Below are 10611 nucleotides of genomic sequence, written 5' to 3'. Positions count from 1 at the left end.
GATATCAACAATGGAAATCGAATGGAAGAAGGTGAGAGAGAGGGAGATCCTGAAGAGAGAGACACACAAGTTTTGGTGGGTGCAGAACACCCTAATATTTTATATCATCCATATATATATGTGTTTGAGTATTGTACATAACCGGGGGTTAAGGTACAGTGGCCTTTACCCCCCACATTCCTTTCATCAGGGGGATGTATGTTTCCTTCATCAAACATGGTAGAGTGTGCATGTACGACCCTGCTACATTGTCAGATGATATTCCCATGGATGATTTTTCTAGTTAGTTTCATTAAGAAGATAAACTTTTATATTGGCATTAAAAGTTTGTATGCCTTAATAAAAAGAAATGTCTGAAAAATTCACCAAGATTTGAAACTTTTATGCAAAAATTTTTAAAGTTTTGCCAAGATTTACATTTTTCCCTTCAAAATTCAAAATAATATATATAAAAAAGTACTACATTCTACCAATATTGTGAAACATAAAAAATGGGCTTCAAAACTTTTGCCAAGATTTTTATATTAATATATAAGAATAGCTTCAATAAAAACAAACTTGGATATTCCTCTAGTTTAACTATTGTAGTTGTCATTATCACAGTCTCACCTTGTACGTGGTTAATGTGTCTCTTCCTACCTCGTTCTAAAAGTGTAGACATTTTCCTTCAACTCTCCACTTGGTTCTCACTAATGGCAAGAGCTCTATTTGATTCTACTAGCTGTAGTTACATCTCTTAAAATTCTTTAGCAGCTTCAGTGTAGGTCTCTCTCAAGACTACCAAAGTACTTTGGGTATCAAAAAGGATGGAGAACTGCCTCTTAAAATTTTCAAGAGCCATGGCATCCTCGTCCAAAGTGTATTGCACATTCTCATTCTCATTGTGAGCTTCACCTTGGCTACTCTCTTCCCGATCTGCATCCTTCCTTCTCTCTTCCCAAGTTGCATCCTTCTTGGCTTTAAGGTTGTCTTGCTACCCCTGCATCACTACCACCATGTGGAAATTGTCCCTTTTCGACTGATCTATAAGATTATCTTTATCAATGTTCAATGCACTCTACATGTTGTAGAGCCATTGGTAAAGAACTTTCATTTTTGCTTTCTGAGCTTCAAGTTGTTCTTTCAATTTGCTATATTTGCCTCTACTTGGCTCTCATCCTACTGATGTACATGCTTGACACACTTCCCTCCCTTTTCTTCTCTTCCATTTTTTCAACTTCTCTTGCTTGGTCCTCAGTGGCCTCAGCTTATTGTTGTGCTTTCACGGCCTTCGCTTCTATGTCCTCTAGTAGGTCTTGTTAGAGCTCTACCTTGGCCTTTGCATCTTGCATGAGGATCCTCTCCTCTTGTGCTACCAATGTTGCATGGGTAGCTTCTACTTGTAGCTTCCTCATCTCCTTCTCGTATTAGTAAAAGACTATTTTAGGGCAAGTGCCATCAGGTGCACTCCACTCTAGCAGTCTTATATGTCAATTTCAAGGACTCTACCATCGTTTACATTCTTCAAGTTGTTTAGCATGTTCTTGGATATCACCCTTGAGAAAAACATGGAATGTTTGTTCAATTGCTCTACTCTTGCTTGAACCTATAGGAAAGACATACCTTGTCTCCTTCAAAAAATCCAAAAATTTTGATGGCAAGCTTAAAGCCTTGACTCCACCATCTCCACTAATTTGAGCTTGGGGAATAAATCTAAAAGGTCATTTTCCTTTCATGATTCTCCAAGGAACAATCTTGCGAATTGCCTCCATGGACGTAGAGCACCTTTTCAATTAGGCTTACATCGATAGGGACTTTTTGATTATGATAGACAATCTATACCTCCTTCATGTTAACTTCTTTCATCATCTTGCAAAAGTTGACAAGAGAACCTTGATAAAGTGGGGAGAGAGAGAGAGAGAGAGAGAGAGAGAGAGAGAGAGAGAGAGAGCACATGATATAGCTACATGTACACTATGTTCTATTGAACATAATCATGAATATATACATGAAAACCACTTAGGTTTAGGGTTAGGGCTTTTCCCTAATGCCCTTAAGATATGGTGCACAATTTACACCATCCAAAATAACCCCCTCTTAAATTGCACTTGGTAAGTAGAGGGTGCATGTACAAGAGCTTTTTGTGGATTTTTTTGTGTGCATATGATAGCATCCAAAACTCAAAACAAAAATGGAAAAGAATCAGATTAGTATGTGCATATGTGAGCATAGTGACTTATGTAATGGAAGCATGTACAATGAGTACAACTTAGGATCATGAGTCGTGTGTCATCCTTCACTTTTAGGAATAATACCCAAAAGATAGATTGAAGGGACAAGGAAGGAAATCCAAAAAAATAAGAAGCCCACCTAGATCAAAGGTTGGTTGGATGATTGTGTGCATGACTACATGTATGGTTGCATGCTAAGCATGTCATAAATCATCGTGGACTATGCAGCTATTGTGTACAAGAGGCATCCAGATGTGAAGCTAGTCGATGTAGTTATGGAGAAATAATCCGGTAGGTTGACACATATATATATGGATGACATAGAAGACTAGGGTGTTTTGCACCCACCAAAACTTGTGTGGCTCTCTTCTTGCTCTCCCTCTCTCTCACCTTCTTCCATTAGGCCTGGGCTTAGTGGTTGCGGCTGCCAGAGCATGCATTAGGGAGTCCCCCTCCCCACTCCTTCCCTTCCTCCCCTCTCTGGATGTGTCAATTTTACGAGCAAAAACCTATGAGCAGGTTTATACGAGCGTGTTTTTCAAGAGATTTTAAAAATATTATTTCTTTAGGAAACATGGTTTTTACACTTTTATTTTCATTAGAACTAGATCCCTTTATCATAAAAATATACAAACTAGTCACTCATTCATTTTTACATAACATAAATCTTCTTATTCATAGACATCCCTTTGTACCCTTGTTATTACCTTAAAAAAGTATTGAAAAATAATTCATTTAAGAAACGTCCCTCATAATCACTCTCAACATAATAATATTATACATAAATAATTACTTATTAAACACATTTATATCATATGTCAATATCTTTGAAGTGTTTTTATAGTATTAATAACAATATATTTATGGACATGTTTCTATAGAAGTATAAATTACTGTAAATAAGTATTAACTTGGGCTTATATATCACTCTCATAAAATACATGTAATATTTAATACTATATATGCAAGGTTTTCCAAAATATAACCCCATAGATGTGCTCAAATGGGGTTTTCCGATCAATTTGAGTGGCTGAATGACTATATTTGGACATTGGATGTGAAAGTTATGTCACTTTTAAAAGTGCTGTCCAAGGTAGTTTCGCCAGCGAAACTACCTTGAAAGACCTTGTTCAAAGGGGTTTCGCTGGTGAAACTACCTTGATGGCTTGCTTCAATGAGTTTTCTTTGGAGAAACCATTTTATGAAGATAGGGTGAGAGAGGTTTTTCAATGTCACCCCCTATTAAGTAAAAAGTTGTAAGAAGGATCATAAGGGAATTTTCATAGAGAAGTCTACTCTACATGTTGGTTTCTTCAAAAGCCATCCCATTATGTTCTCACCATTCCCAAAGATTCACATAAATATTCGTGTATAAAATAGGCAAACCTATAATACTTTTCATATTTCTAAGTGAAACTATGTTTTCTTCTGATCCATTTTTGTCATATTTTTGCATAGTTGGAAGCTTTTTTTTTCCTTCGCTCGGACGCTCGGAAGATTTCGCTCAGAAAATGCTCGTCCCCCCTCTCCCCTCCCCTCCCCTTATCCCTTGCATCCCCTCCCTTCCCCTCCCCTTCCTCCCTCCCCTCCTTTTCCCTTTCCCCATTCCTCACCCTACCCTTCCCTTCCCCTCAACTCCCCTCCCCTCCCTTTCCCTCCCCCCCCTCTCTCTCTCTCTCTCTCTCTCTCTCTCTCTCTCTCTCTCTCTCTCTCTCGCTCTTTCTCTCGCTCTCCCTCCTCTTCCCTACCCCTTCTCCTTCCCTTCCCTTCCTTTCTCCCTCCCCTCCCCTTTCCCATTTCTTTTCCTCTCTTTCTTACCTCCCTCCCTTTCTCTCTTTCCCCCTCCATCAACAGTCATCGTAGTGTGAATCCCACACAGACACAGATCAACTAAAAGCATTGCAGGCATGCCTATGCCATGTGGACAAGTGCATTGCACCGGTCCCACCATATGTATCAATGGCCTTCCATCAATGAACCAAGGACATGTACATTCCATACATGCATGTGCAACATCATGTGTGACACCATATCTACGAGATTTTAGAGTTTTAAAACTCTCAAAAGGTGTTTATTGATACCGTTATGATATCTTGAACATTTTAGAAGACTCTTATGGTATATTAATGTCATACATGGGCCATACATACATGCATACATACATAAAAGGACTCTTAAGAAAGTGTGGGCTTATGCTATAGCTTGAAAGAGCAATATGTTCCTGATATTTTAGAAATGGTTGGCTTTCATTGAAAATCCATCAGGTAGAATTTTTAAATGCCTATAGACTGATAGTGGTGGGATCAAGAGGGAGCTCACGTCCCCTCATACTCCGGAGAAAAATCCATAAGCTGAATAGATGAACCACACCATTCAGAAAAGGTTGCAACGTATGCTTTCCAATGCAATTTTTTCTTGTGGTTTTTGGGCTGAGGCAACAATGAAAACTGCACTGCATGTGATCAATAGACCACCTAGTAAGAGTTTGGATGGTGGTATTGCTGAAGAGGCATGGAGTGGCAAGAAGCTCTCTTACTCTCATTTGCATATAGTTGGGTGTGAGGCATATGCACATGTGCCAAAAGACCTTCATAAGAAGCTAGATCCTATGTCTAAGAACTGCATCTTTTTGGGTTATCGTGAAAATGGAGAGATGGGCTATTGTCTCTGGGATCCAAAAGTAAAGAATATCATACAAAGCCATGATGTGGTCTTCAATGAGAATAAGATGCATAACACACCCATGAGGGATGTGGAAATGAGGAGAATCTTTTTCCAAGATGTGAATCCACCCAAATATGTTGATAGATAGCAAGTTGTCCATGCACCGAATGTGCAGGAAATGGTGCCCCCTAGTACTCCCATAGGCACACAATCAAGGGCAAATGATGGATCATCTATTGGTGGAAATGATGAGCCAAATGTGGCTGATATGCAGGCGGGACAACAAGCTAAAATTCCTTTGAGAAGATCACCTAGAGTGTTTAGACCACCTGATTTGTTCCAGGGCTAGACTATATGATGCTTATTATTGATTATGGGGAGACTTCTTGCTATAGGGGGGCTATGATCCGCAAGGATCAGTAAAAGTGGGAGTATGCTATGAAATCAAAGATGAATTCATTCATGAAAAATAAGATTTGGGACTTGGTTTCTTTGCCATATGGAAAGAGGGCATTGCCATGTAAATGGGTCTACAAGATGAAGGTCATAGGTGATGATGTGCCTAAATACAAGGCCTGTTTGGTTGCAAAAGGGTTCAATAAAGAGAAGGGTGTGGAATTTTATGAGATCTTCTCTCCAGTTGTGAAGATGACCACACTTAGATGCATACTTGGACTTGTGGTAGCAGAGGATATGGAGCTTATGCAGATGGATTTCAAGACAGCTTTCTTGCATGGGGATTCGCATGAGGAAATTTACATGGTATAGCTGTAAGACTTTGGAGAAAAGAGCAAAGAGAATTTGGTTTGCAAGCTAACAAATAGTCTCTATGGCCTTAAGCAAGTGCCTAGAGAATGGTATCAGAATTTTGATGCTTTCATTTGATCCCAGCGTTTTCAAAGAAGTGAGATTGATCACTGCCTCTACAGTAAAATGGCTAAGGATAATAGCCTAATACTCTTGGAACTTTACGTGGATGATTTGCTATTGGCTAGCAAGAACACTTATGAGCTAGATGCATTGAAGTACAAGTTGCATGAGGCCTTGAGCTAGATGCATTGAAGTACAAGTTGCATGAGGCCTTTGACCTGAAGGATTTGGGACCTATAGGTCATATTCTTAGTATGCGCATCATGCATGACTGGAGTAGGAAATTCCTTTGGCATTCATAGAAGGAGTATATTACAAAAGTGTTGCAACATTTCACTATGGAGGGGGGGAAGGCAGTAAGTAATCCATTGCCTCCATATGTGAAACTAAGTCAGGTAGATAGTCCCAAATAAGATGAGGAGAGGGAAATGATGGCCAAGGTTCCTTATGCATCAGCGGTGCATTTGCAGTGGGAGTTGTGTGTGTGAGAGAGAGGGGGTTTTACCCCAAAAATAGTATGTGAGAGAGGGGTGCATATTGACATTTGTCTAAGAGAGAGACTTTTGAGAGAGTAGAAGTGTGTGGGGGAGAGAGAGAGAGAGAGAGAGAGAGAGAGAGAGTAGTGGTGATGTGTGTGTGTGTATGTGTGTTTTTCTTATCAAAAAATCTAAACTACTACACTACTGGACCAATTTCAAATGTTCAAGTACATCAAATGCAATCATATGTCATTGCCCTTTTTAAACAATGATTAGGACAGATCCATTCTTATTAATAAAGTGTCTTAATTTCACAAAGATATTCAAGGTTATTCTGCCACAATACATTCAATCTTGTTATACAGTAGCTGGAGAAACTCCATCGTCGTAGAGTACTTGTCATATTTGCCAATGCCATATTTTAAGTCCATCAAAACCCTCCAAAGATTTAATAATTGCAAATCCGATGGAGAGGTATGCCGACTCACCTGGCACCATCACAACACAATGAAAGTTAGGACATCTCATTCATGTTGTGGAAGCCACGCTTCAATGCCGGTACACAGTTGTTATCCATGTCACCCTATCTAGATCGACATCAATTAAATCTTGGCTTTCTTGCATTCCATAAATAGACAAATGCTGGTAAAATAGCCCAAAGAATGAAGTAATAAAGAAACCTTCAACTATTCGATTTTTTTCCCAAATGATATCAACGAATAGTCAAAGCTGTAATTTCAACAAGTTCTATTGTAATTTCAACAAGTTTTGACTACAATTTTAGCAAGTCAAAACTAAAGTTTCAACCAGTCACAACTATAATTTCAGCAAGTCAAACTGTAAATTTAGTAAGTCAAAGTGTAATCTCAGCAAGTTTGACTATAATTTCAGTTAGTCAAAATTGTAATTTTAGTAAGCCAAACTTTAATTCTAGTAAGTCAAATTTGTAATTACAGCAAGTCAAACTGCAATTCCAGCCAATCAAAATTGTAACTTCAATAAGTCAAACTCGTACATTTGCAAGTCAAACTGTATTTCCAGCAAGTCAAACTGTAATTCCAACAAGTCAAAACTATAATTTCATACTGTAACTCCATCCAATCCAAACTGTAATTTCAGTAGGTTTGATTGTTCCAAAGGATGTCCCAAATCCAGAACCCTTTCCCAAGCAACCCAAGGGGATTAAATACTACTGCTCAAACACTAGTTAAGTCAGACAATCACCATTCATGCTTCTCCCAAACATAAAAGTAATAAATCTACTTTATATTAGAGGAAACCATAACTAGCATCGAGCAACATTTATAGCAATATCTGTGGTATCTTCTTGAGAACTTGTCCTGATTAAGAGACATAAATACCCATGGAAACCTAAGAACCATAGTAATTTCTTCCATGGTAACTTATCGCATGGCAACTTAAGAGATATGCATATCCATGGCAACTTGTCTCATTTAAGAAACCTCCATAGGAAATGTAAATATACATGGAAACTTATCCCAATTAAGAATATTAGAATGACTTTAAAGACAATAAATTTAAAATTATTAAAGGTAGAGCTTATACAAATGTTAAGATTAGTAAAGGGAAAGCTTAAGAGGATGATTTAAGCCTTATCACATGTAAAAATTGCAATAAGGTCTCAAAAACTGTAGTACCCATATGATCTATTCTTTTATGCACTCAACTAAATCTTTGCTAGACCAAGATCATTTATCTGGGAATCATAAAAGAGCCAAGACATCCTTGATGAGCTTCAAATTTTTTTCTTAAGGAATCCATAAAAGAGTCCTTTACACAAAAAAGCTCAAGTATAAAGAATGCCCAAAACTATCACCACATGGAATCCCCTTATGGTTTCTTCTTTCCCCATCAAGCTAAGTTTATTTGGAACACTATATATATCGCAAGCTAAGAAATCACAAGAAAAAATTCCCCATATGGCATTTTGCTTTTTATCTCGAGTCAACAAATGCTCATGTAATATCTATGGCTATGGAAGAGAATCCTATATGCAAAATTCTACCTTATGAGTCTCTTATACCCCTCTAGGAGTAAAATAATGCAACAAATATCCTCTGTAGTATGGAACAAAGTGTTAAAATTTCCATGGTCCTTTTCTTGCATAAAGAAATGCCGACTTATTAGATGGACTATCGAGGGTATCAAGCATCTCCTGCCATCCTTCGTCTTTGATTACAAGAGTCACAAGGGAAACATGGATACTTATCCAAATAAGAGTAGCATGTAATCAACAAAGATCTCATGGAACAATCCCCTTAAAAAGCCAAGTATAACTAGATGGGAGCTATAGGTATGACTAGATGGCATTTTGCTTTCTACAAGACCAAAGTCCCATTTCAGTTAACAAGAGTTCTCCCATTACGTCAATTTCTATGTAAATCTACTCTGTAGTATATTAAGTTCTGCATATGTGTATACATCCTTTATAGCTCCAACAGACTCCGCTAAAAACTTCCTCTTTCTATTAGGTTCTGCTGTAATGATGGCAGGGGAGGAAGAATGATGCTAGCCTATAGAATCAATGATGGTAGGCTGTAGGAATAAAAGTTCAAGGGAGCCCCACAATTAGACTTTCGGATGGAGAAAAAGGGGAAAAGATCTTTTGCTGCAAGGAGGGACCCATGTTTCAATACTCGTGCTTGTTAGACCCCTTGGCATATGTTCTCCATCTATAGTGTAGAAGCTATTTGCGTACTACTCGGGCTCTAAGAAGCCTCACAGCGGAGCTGCACTCATGCTCCTACCACTCAACATCATTGAGAGGGAGTGAACTCTCTGGCCAACACAAACTGAGAGTTTAAAACCTACCAATCCCAATTTAGTGTTACAAGCACAATATATGCTATGATAGTGAAACACTCCAACCAACACAAAGTTGTAGAAGCACAGTACATCTAATGAGTGTTTGGCAAGCTCAGGCGGCTGACAACTTAGGTTGGGCTTCCTACAAACAAAGACTTATGAAAACCCATGGCATGAAATAATGGTGTTGTACAGGGTCACCTTTGTAATCCAATGCAAAACAAAGCATATGAAGTCCGAGGTAGTGGACACATGAGTAAATCCAGCACCTCCATCATTGTCCCATAAGCATAAGTTAATCCAACAGTTGAGTGGAACCTGTGAGAGCTTTGTTGAGAGTTCTATGCTCCTCCCTAGCCAGAGATTAATGCAATTGAAATGTCTAGGTATATATTGTGCCCAATTGGGTCTTCCTTTGTGGTTGTAACAAAATGTTAACGCTCAAGTCTGCAAATGAAACTCATGTGAGTCTAAGAAAGGGAATCCCACAATAGTAGTAAGAAGCCCACGAGAGCCCTTCCTGGTTAAAGGAATGATCTGGCACATATTTTTACTGGCATTTTGAGCTCGTACATACTGCTTGGAGCTCATCTTATTCTCTCCACTCCAAAGTATGGATCGCTCTCTGGCAAATCCTAGACCGAGACAGGCCAATCATTGTGGCTTCCATTTTACTAGTGCCTCCTATAGACCAAGGATGAGAGAGGTCTCCCATCTCTATGTGTATGCTCTGTAGCACTATGCTACCTTACATGAACTCTGAAAAACTAGGCTCATAAAAACTCTAAGAGACTAGGCTTGCATAAAGGCCCATGACTAGAGGATAGAGTACCAAACCCAGCATATGAAATCGTCACTCGTGAGCACAAACAGTAGTCATGAAAGAGCCAAAACTCACTACATAGAGCTGAAAGCTAATGAAGATGTCATTGGCCAAACTAAACAAGTGAGCAAGAAGCAAAACAATCACTGCCACACCTGGGATGAGGTTTATGGTCCGTGAAACTTGAGCAATGATCCTTCTACCAGCCATGATGCCTCCCATGGTAAGATTCATCCATGCAAGGGGCCTCGATCCTTGCAAGTCACCAAGTGAGGGATGAGAACTTTGAGTTCTCGTGCCGTGTGTCCATTGCAAGTCATGCTCTTAGGAGTACTTGACTCGAAGAATGTGTATATTAATTTACCACCCTCATTATTAAGCTCCATTCATGCATACTAAGTGCTATCCTCTTCACTCCAAAGTGCAAGTTAGTGGAAAAAGATGAAAATCATTGGGTACCTTTTCTCATTTCCCATTCCTTTACATACATCTCATCTTTTGATATCTTACAAGACCTCCTCCCAACCATGGTCATTTATTGTCATTTATGATATCAAGTGCCAAGGGTCCCCAAGGGAAGTCTTAGTGGGTGTGAATTTGTAGACACATCCCCAGACTACAAGGATCCCCAAGGGGAAGTGTGTGTGTGTGTGTGCGCGCGCGCATGTGCACGCGCACATGCATGCATGCATGTGCGTGTGCGTGTGCGTGTGCGTGTGTGTGTGCATGTGCATGTACG

This window comes from Dipteris shenzhenensis, chromosome 11 (assembly GCF_047967505.1).
Source record: "Dipteris shenzhenensis isolate YYH24624 ecotype China chromosome 11, Dip_SZ_1.0, whole genome shotgun sequence".
Lineage (NCBI taxonomy): Eukaryota > Viridiplantae > Streptophyta > Polypodiopsida > Gleicheniales > Dipteridaceae > Dipteris > Dipteris shenzhenensis.
The sequence above is the reverse complement of the archived record's forward strand: the minus strand, read 5'-3'. Positions refer to the sequence as shown.